The sequence below is a fragment of the Calliopsis andreniformis genome, unplaced genomic scaffold (genome assembly GCF_051401765.1).
Source record: "Calliopsis andreniformis isolate RMS-2024a unplaced genomic scaffold, iyCalAndr_principal scaffold0035, whole genome shotgun sequence".
Classification (NCBI taxonomy): Eukaryota; Metazoa; Arthropoda; class Insecta; order Hymenoptera; family Andrenidae; genus Calliopsis; species Calliopsis andreniformis.
The window spans coordinates 4,692,006-4,700,726 of NW_027480444.1; positions in this window are offsets into that span (position 1 = coordinate 4,692,006).

The following is an 8,721-nucleotide window of genomic DNA, read 5'->3' on the forward strand; positions in this document are numbered from 1 at the left end:
AAACCGCAATCCTCAATCCTCAGTACTCACCCTCCATCCTCAATCTTCAATCCTCAATCCTCAATCTTCAATCCTCAATTCTCAATCTTCGATCCTCGATCCTGAATCATCAATACTCAATCCTCAATCCTCAGGCATCAATACTCAATTTTCAATACTCAATCCTCAATCCTCAATCCTCAATCCTCAATCCTCAATCCTCAACCCTCAATCCTCATTCCTCAAACCTCAATCCTCAACCCTCAGATCTCATACTCAATTCTCAATTCTCAATCCTCAATCCTCAATCCTCAATCTTCAATCCTCAATAATCAATCTCCAATTCTAGATCCTCAATCCCCAATCTTCAATCCTTAATCCTCAATCTTCAATCCCCAATCCCCAGTACTCAATCTTCAATCCTCAATGCTCAATCCTCAATCCTCAATCCTCAGTCCTCAGTCCTCAATCTTCAATCCTCAAACCTCAATCCTCAACCGACAGTCCTCATTCTCCATCCTCAATCCTCAATCCTCAATCCTCAATCTTCAATCCCCAATACTCAATCTTCAATCCTCAATCCTTAATTCTCATTCTTCAATCCTCAATACCCAATCCTCAATCTTCAATCCTCAATCCTCAGTCCTCAATCCTCAATCCTCAATCCTCATTCTTCAATCCTCAATACCCAGTCCTCAATCTTCAATCCTCAATCCTCAATCCTCAATTCTCAATCGTCAATCCTCAGTCCTCTGTCCTAAAACCTCAATCCTCCACCCTCAGCCCTCATCCTCAATCCTCAATCGTCAACCCTCAATACTCAGCCCTCAGTCCTCAAACCTCAATGCTCATTCCTCAATCCCCATTCCTCAATCCTCAATCCTCAATCCTCAATCATCAGTCCTCAATCTTCAATACTCATTCCTCAATCCTCAATCCCCAATCCTCAATCCTCAATCATCAATCCTCAATCTTCAATACTCAATCCTCAATCCTCAACCCTCAATCCTCAATCCTCAGACCTCAAGTATCAATACTCAACCCTCAGTCCTCGTCCTCAATACACAACCCTCAATCATCAATCCTCAATCTTCATTCATCAATATTCAACCTTCAATCCTCAATCCTCAATCCTCAATGTTCAATCCTCAATACCCAATCCTCAATCGTCAATCCTCAATATTCAATCATCAATATTCAATCTTCAATCCTCAATCCTCAATCCTCAATCCTCAATTCTGAATCCTCAATCTTCAATCCTCAATCCTCAATCCTCAATACTCAATCCTCAATCTTCAATCCTGAATACCCACTCCTCAATCTTCAATCCTCAATCCTCAATCGTCAATTCTCAATCCTCAATCCTCAGTCCTCAGTCCTCAAACCGCAATCCTCAACCCTCAGCCCTCATCCTCCATCCTCAATACTCAATCCTCAACCCTCAATCTTCAATCCTCAATTCTCAGTTTTCAATCCTCGATCCTGAATCATCAATACTCAATCCTCAATCCTCAGGCATCAACACTCAATCTTCAATACTCAATCCTCAATCCTCAATCCTCAATCCTCAATCCTCAAACCTCAATCCTCATTCCTCAAACCTCAATCCTCAACCCTCAGTTCTCATACTCAATTCTCAATTCTCAATCCTCAATCCTCAATCCTCAATCTTCAATCCTCAATAATCAATCTCCAATTCTAGATCCTCAATCCCCAATCTTCAATCGTTAATCCTCAATCTCCAATCCTCAATCCCCAGTCATCAATCTTCAATCCTCAATGCTCAATCCTCAAACCTCAACCCTCATTCTTCAATCCTCAATACCCAATCCTCAATCTTCAATCCTCAATCCTCAATCCTCAATCCTCAATCCTCAGTCCTCAAACCTCAATCCTCAACACTCAATTCTCAATCCTCAATCTTCAATCCTCAATCCTCAATCCACAATCCCCAATCCTCAATCCTCAGGCATCAATACTCAATCTTCAATACTCAATCCTCGACCCTCAATCCTCAATCCTCAATCCTCAACCCACAATCCTCATTCCTCAAACCTCAATCCTCAACCCTCAGTCCTCATACTCAATTCTCAATTCTCAATCCTCAATCCTCAATCCTCAATCCTCAATCTTCAATCCTCAATAATCAACCTCCAATCCTAGATCCTCAATCCCCAATCTTCAATCCTTAATCCTCAATCCTCAATCCTCAATCCTCAATCCTCAATCTTCAATCCCCAATACTCAATCTTCAATCCTCAATCCTCAATCCTCAATCCCTAATCCTCAATCCTCAGGCATCAATACTCAATCTTCAATACTCAATCCTCAATCCTCAATCCTCAATCCTGAATCCTCAACCATCAATCCTCATTCCTCAAACCTCAATCCTCAACCCTCAGTCCTCATCCTCAATTCTCAATTCTCAATCCTCAATCCTCAATCCTCAATCTTCAATCCTCAATAATCAATATCCGATCCTAGATCCTCAATCCCCAATCTTCAATCGTTAATCTTCAATCTTCAATCCTCAATCCCCAGTCATCAATCTTCAATCCTCAATGCTCAATCCTCAATCCACAATCCTCAGTCCTCAATCCCCAATCCTCAATCCTCAAACCTCAACCCTCATTCTTCAATCCTCAATACCCAATCCTCAATCTTCAATCCTCAATCCTCAATCCTCAAACCTCAATCCTCAGTCCTCAAACCTCAATCCTCAACACTCAATTCTCAATCCTCAATCTTCAATCCTCAATCCTCAATCCACAATCCCCAATCCTCAGTCCTCAGGCATCAATACTCAATCTTCAATACTCAATCCTCGATCCTCAATCCTCAATCCTCAATCCTCAACCCTCAATCCTCATTCCTCAAACCTCAATCCTCAACCCTCAGTCCTCATACTCAATTCTCAATTCTCAATCCTCAATCCTCAATCCTGAATCTTCAATCCTCAATAATCAACCTCCAATCCTAGATCCTCAATCCCCAATCTTCAATCCTTAATCCTCAATCTTCAATCCTTAATTCTCAATCGTCAACCTTCAATCCTCAATACTCAATCTTCAATCTTCAATCCTCAATCCTCAATCCTCAATCCTTAATCCTCAATCGTCAATCTTCAATCCTCAATCCTCAATCCTCAATCCTCATTCTTCAATCCTCAATACCCAATCCTCAATCCTCAATCCTCAATCCTCAGACCTCAAACATCAATATTCAACCCTGAGTACTCGTCCTCAATCCACAACCCTCAATCCTCAGTCCTCAATATTCAATCATCAATATTCAATCTTCAATCCTCAATCCTCAATCCTCAATCCTCAATTCTGAATCCTCAATCTTCAATCCTCAATCCTCAATCCTCAATACTCAATCCTCAATCTTCAATCCTGAATACCCACTCCTCAATCTTCAATCCTCAATCCTCAATCGTCAATTCTCAATCCTCAATCCTCAGTCCTCAGTCCTCAAACCGCAATCCTCAACCCTCAGCCCTCATCCTCCATCCTCAATACTCAATCCTCAACCCTCAATCTTCAATCCTCAATTCTCAGTTTTCAATCCTCGATCCTGAATCATCAATACTCAATCCTCAATCCTCAGGCATCAACACTCAATCTTCAATACTCAATCCTCAATCCTCAATCCTCAATCCTCAATCCTCAAACCTCAATCCTCATTCCTCAAACCTCAATCCTCAACCCTCAGTTCTCATACTCAATTCTCAATTCTCAATCCTCAATCCTCAATCCTCAATCTTCAATCCTCAATAATCAATCTCCAATTCTAGATCCTCAATCCCCAATCTTCAATCGTTAATCCTCAATCTCCAATCCTCAATCCCCAGTCATCAATCTTCAATCCTCAATGCTCAATCCTCAAACCTCAACCCTCATTCTTCAATCCTCAATACCCAATCCTCAATCTTCAATCCTCAATCCTCAATCCTCAATCCTCAATCCTCAGTCCTCAAACCTCAATCCTCAACACTCAATTCTCAATCCTCAATCTTCAATCCTCAATCCTCAATCCACAATCCCCAATCCTCAATCCTCAGGCATCAATACTCAATCTTCAATACTCAATCCTCGATCCTCAATCCTCAATCCTCAATCCTCAACCCACAATCCTCATTCCTCAAACCTCAATCCTCAACCCTCAGTCCTCATACTCAATTCTCAATTCTCAATCCTCAATCCTCAATCCTCAATCCTCAATCTTCAATCCTCAATAATCAACCTCCAATCCTAGATCCTCAATCCCCAATCTTCAATCCTTAATCCTCAATCCTCAATCCTCAATCCTCAATCCTCAATCTTCAATCCCCAATACTCAATCTTCAATCCTCAATCCTCAATCCTCAATCCCTAATCCTCAATCCTCAGGCATCAATACTCAATCTTCAATACTCAATCCTCAATCCTCAATCCTCAATCCTGAATCCTCAACCATCAATCCTCATTCCTCAAACCTCAATCCTCAACCCTCAGTCCTCATCCTCAATTCTCAATTCTCAATCCTCAATCCTCAATCCTCAATCTTCAATCCTCAATAATCAATATCCGATCCTAGATCCTCAATCCCCAATCTTCAATCGTTAATCTTCAATCTTCAATCCTCAATCCCCAGTCATCAATCTTCAATCCTCAATGCTCAATCCTCAATCCACAATCCTCAGTCCTCAATCCCCAATCCTCAATCCTCAAACCTCAACCCTCATTCTTCAATCCTCAATACCCAATCCTCAATCTTCAATCCTCCATCCTCAATTCTCAAACCTCAATCCTCAGTCCTCAAACCTCAATCCTCAATCCTCAACCTTCAATCCTCAATACTCAATCTTCAATCCTCAATCCTCAATCCTCAATCCTCAATAATCAATATCCGATCCTAGATCCTCAATCCCCAATCTTCAATCGTTAATCTTCAATCTTCAATCCTCAATCCCCAGTCATCAATCTTCAATCCTCAATCCTCAATTCTCAACCCTCAATCCTTAATCCTCAGACCTCAAACATCAATATTCAACCCTCAGTCCTCGTCCTCAATCCACAACCCTCAATCCTCAGTCCTCAATATTCAATCATCAATATTCAATCTTCAATCCTTAATCCTCAATCCTCAATCCTCAATTCTGAATCCTCAATCATCAATCCTCAATCCTCAATCTTCAATCCTGAATACCCACTCCTCAATCTTCAATCCTCAATCCTCAATCCTCAATCCTAATTCCTCAATCCTCAATACCCAATCCTCAATCTTCAATCCTCAATCCTCAGTCCTCAATCCTCAATCCTCAATCCTCATTCTTCAATCCTCAATCATCAATCCTCAATCCTCATCCTTCAATACTCAATACCCAATCCTCAATCTTCAATCCTCAATAATCAACCTCCAATCCTAGATCCTCAATCCCCAATCTTCAATCCTTAATCCTCAATCTTCAATCCTTAATTCTCAATCGTCAATCTTCAATCCTCAATACTCAATCTTCAATCCTCAATCCTCAATCCTCAATCCTCAATCCTTAATCCTCAATCGTCAATCTTCAATCCTCAATACTCAATCTTCAATCCTCAATCCTCAATCCTCAATCCTCAATCCTCATTCTTCAATACTCAATACCCAATCCTCAATCTTCAATCCTCAATCCTCAATCCTCAATTCTCAATCCACAATCCTCAGTCCTCTGTCCTCAAATCTCAATCCTCTACCCTCAGCCCTCATCCTCCATCCTCAATCCTCAATCATCAATCCTCAATCTTATATCCTCAATATTCAATCTTCAATCCTCAATCCTCAATCCTCAATCCTCAATCCTCAATCCTCAATACTCAATCTTCAATCCTCAATCCTCAATCCTCAGTCCTCAATCCTCAATATTCAATCATCAATACTCAATCTTCAACCCTCAATCTTCAATCCTCAATACTCAATCTTCAATCCTCAATACTCAATCTTCAACCCTCAATCCTCAATCCTCAATCCTCAATCCTCAATCTTCAATCCTCAACACTCAATCTTCAATCCTCAGTCCTCAATCCTCAATCCTCAATCCTCATTCTTCAATCCTCAATACCCAATCCTCAATCTTCATTCCTCAATCCTCAATCCTCAATCCTAATTCCTCAATCCTCATTCTTCAATCCTCAATACCCAATCCACAATTTCAATCCTCAATCCTCAACCCTCATTTCTCAATCCTCAATCCTCAACCCTCAGCCCTCATCCTCCATCCTCAGTACTCAATCCTCTATCCTCAATCTTCAATCCTCAATACTCAATCTTCAATCCTCATTCCTCAATCATCAATCCTCAATCCTCAATCCTCAATCCTCATTCCTCAATCCTCAATACCCAATCATCAATCCTCAATCCTCAATCCTCAATCCTCAATATTCAATCATCAATACTCAATCTTCAATCCTCAATCATCAATCCTCAATACTCAATCATCAATCCTCAATCTTCATTCATCAATATTCAACCTTCAATCCTCAATCCTCAATCCTCAATGTTCAATCCTCAATACCCAATCCTGAATCGTCAATCCTCAATTCTCAAGCGTCGATCCTCAATCCTGAATCCTCAATCCTCAATCCTCAGTCCTCAAACCTCAATCCCTAATCCTCAATCCTGAATCCTCAATCTTCAGCCCTCAGTCCTCTTAAATCAATTGTCAATCCTCAGTCCTCAATAGAATATCCTCAATTCACAGTCTTCAATACTCAATCCCCATTCTTCACTCTTCAAATCTCAATACACAAATATCAATTCTCATCACTAAAGCATCAACACTCAGTCCTCAATCTTCAATCCTCAATCCTCAATCCTCAACCTTCAATCCTGAATAATGAATATTCAACCATCAATCCTCAATCCTCAATCCTCAATCCTCTGTCATCAACCCTCAATCTTCAATACTCAATACTCAATCCTCAATCCTCAATCCTCAATCCTCAATCATCAATCCTCAATCTTCAATACTCAATCCTCAAACCCAGTGCTCAATACTCAACCATCAACCCTCAATTCTCAATACTCAATAGAATATCCTGAATTCTCAGGATTCAATACTCAAACTTCAAACCTCAACCCTCAGCCCTCATCCTCCATCTTCAATCCTCTATCCTCAATCCTCAATCTTTTCATCCTCAACACTCAATCTTCAATCCTCAATCCTCAATCCTCAATCCTCATTCTTCAATCCTCAATACCCAATCCTCAATCCTCAATCCTCAATCCTCAATCCTCAATTCTCAATCCTCAATCCTCAATCCCCAGACCTCAAACATCAATACTCAATCCTCAGTCCTCGTCCTCAATCCACAACACTCAATCCTCAATCCTCAATCTTCAATCATCAATATTCAATCTTCAGTCCTCAATCCTCAATCCTCAATGTTCAATCCGCAATACCTAATCCTCAATCTTCAATCCTCAATCCTCAATCCTCAATCCTCAATTCTCAATACTCAGTCCTCAATTCTCAGTCCTCAAACCTCAATCCTGAATCCACAATCCCGAATCCCCAATCTTCAGACCTCAGTCCTCAACAATCAGTCGTCAATTCTCAGTCCTCAATAGAATATCATCAATTCACACATTTCAATACTGAATACTCAATCTGCAATCTTCAAATCTCTATCCACAAACATCAATTCTCATCACTCAACCCTCAACACTCAGTCCCCAATCCTCAATCTTCAATCCTCAATCCTCAATCCTCAATACTCAATCCTCAATCCCTAATCCTCAGACCTCAAACATCAATATTCAACCCTCAGTCCTCGTCCTGAATCCACAACCCTCAATCCTCAGTCCTCAATATTCAATCATCAATATTCAATCTTCAATCCTCAATCCTCATTCCTCAATCCTCAATCCTCAATCCTCAATCTTCAACCCTGAATCCTCAATCCTGAATACTCAATCCTCAATCTTCAATCCTCAATACTCAATCTTCAATCCTCAATCCTCAATCCTCAGTCCTCAATCCTCAATATTCAATCATCAATACTCAATCTTCAACCCTCAATCTTCAATCCTCAATACTCAATCTTAAATCCACAATACTCAATCTTCAATCCTCAATCCTCAATCCTCAATCCTCAATCCTCAATCTTCAATCCTCAACACTCAATCTTCAATCCTCAATCTTCAATCCTCATTCCTCAATCCTCAATCCTCAATCCTCAATCCTCATTCCTCAATCCTCAATACCCAATCATCAATCCTCAATCCTCAATCCTCAATCCTCAATATTCAATCATCAATACTCAATCTTCAATCCTCAATCATCAATCCTCAATACTCAATCATCAATCCTCAATCTTCATTCATCAATATTCAACCTTCAATCCTCAATCCTCAATCCTCAATGTTCAATCCTCAATACACAATCCTGAATCGTCAATCCTCAATTCTCAAGCGTCGATCCTCAATCCTGAATCCTCAATCCTCAATCCTCAGTCCTCAAACCTCAATCCCTAATCCTCAATCCTGAATCCTCAATCTTCAGCCCTCAGTCCTCTTAAATCAATTGTCAATCCTCAGTCCTCAATAGAATATCCTCAATTCACAGTCTTCAACACTCAACCGCCGTTCTTCACTCTTCAAATCTCAATCCACAAATATCAATTCTCATCACTAAAGCATCAACACTCAGTCCTCAATCTTCAATCCTCAATCCTCAGTCCTCAACCTTCAATCCTCAATAATGAATATTCAACCATC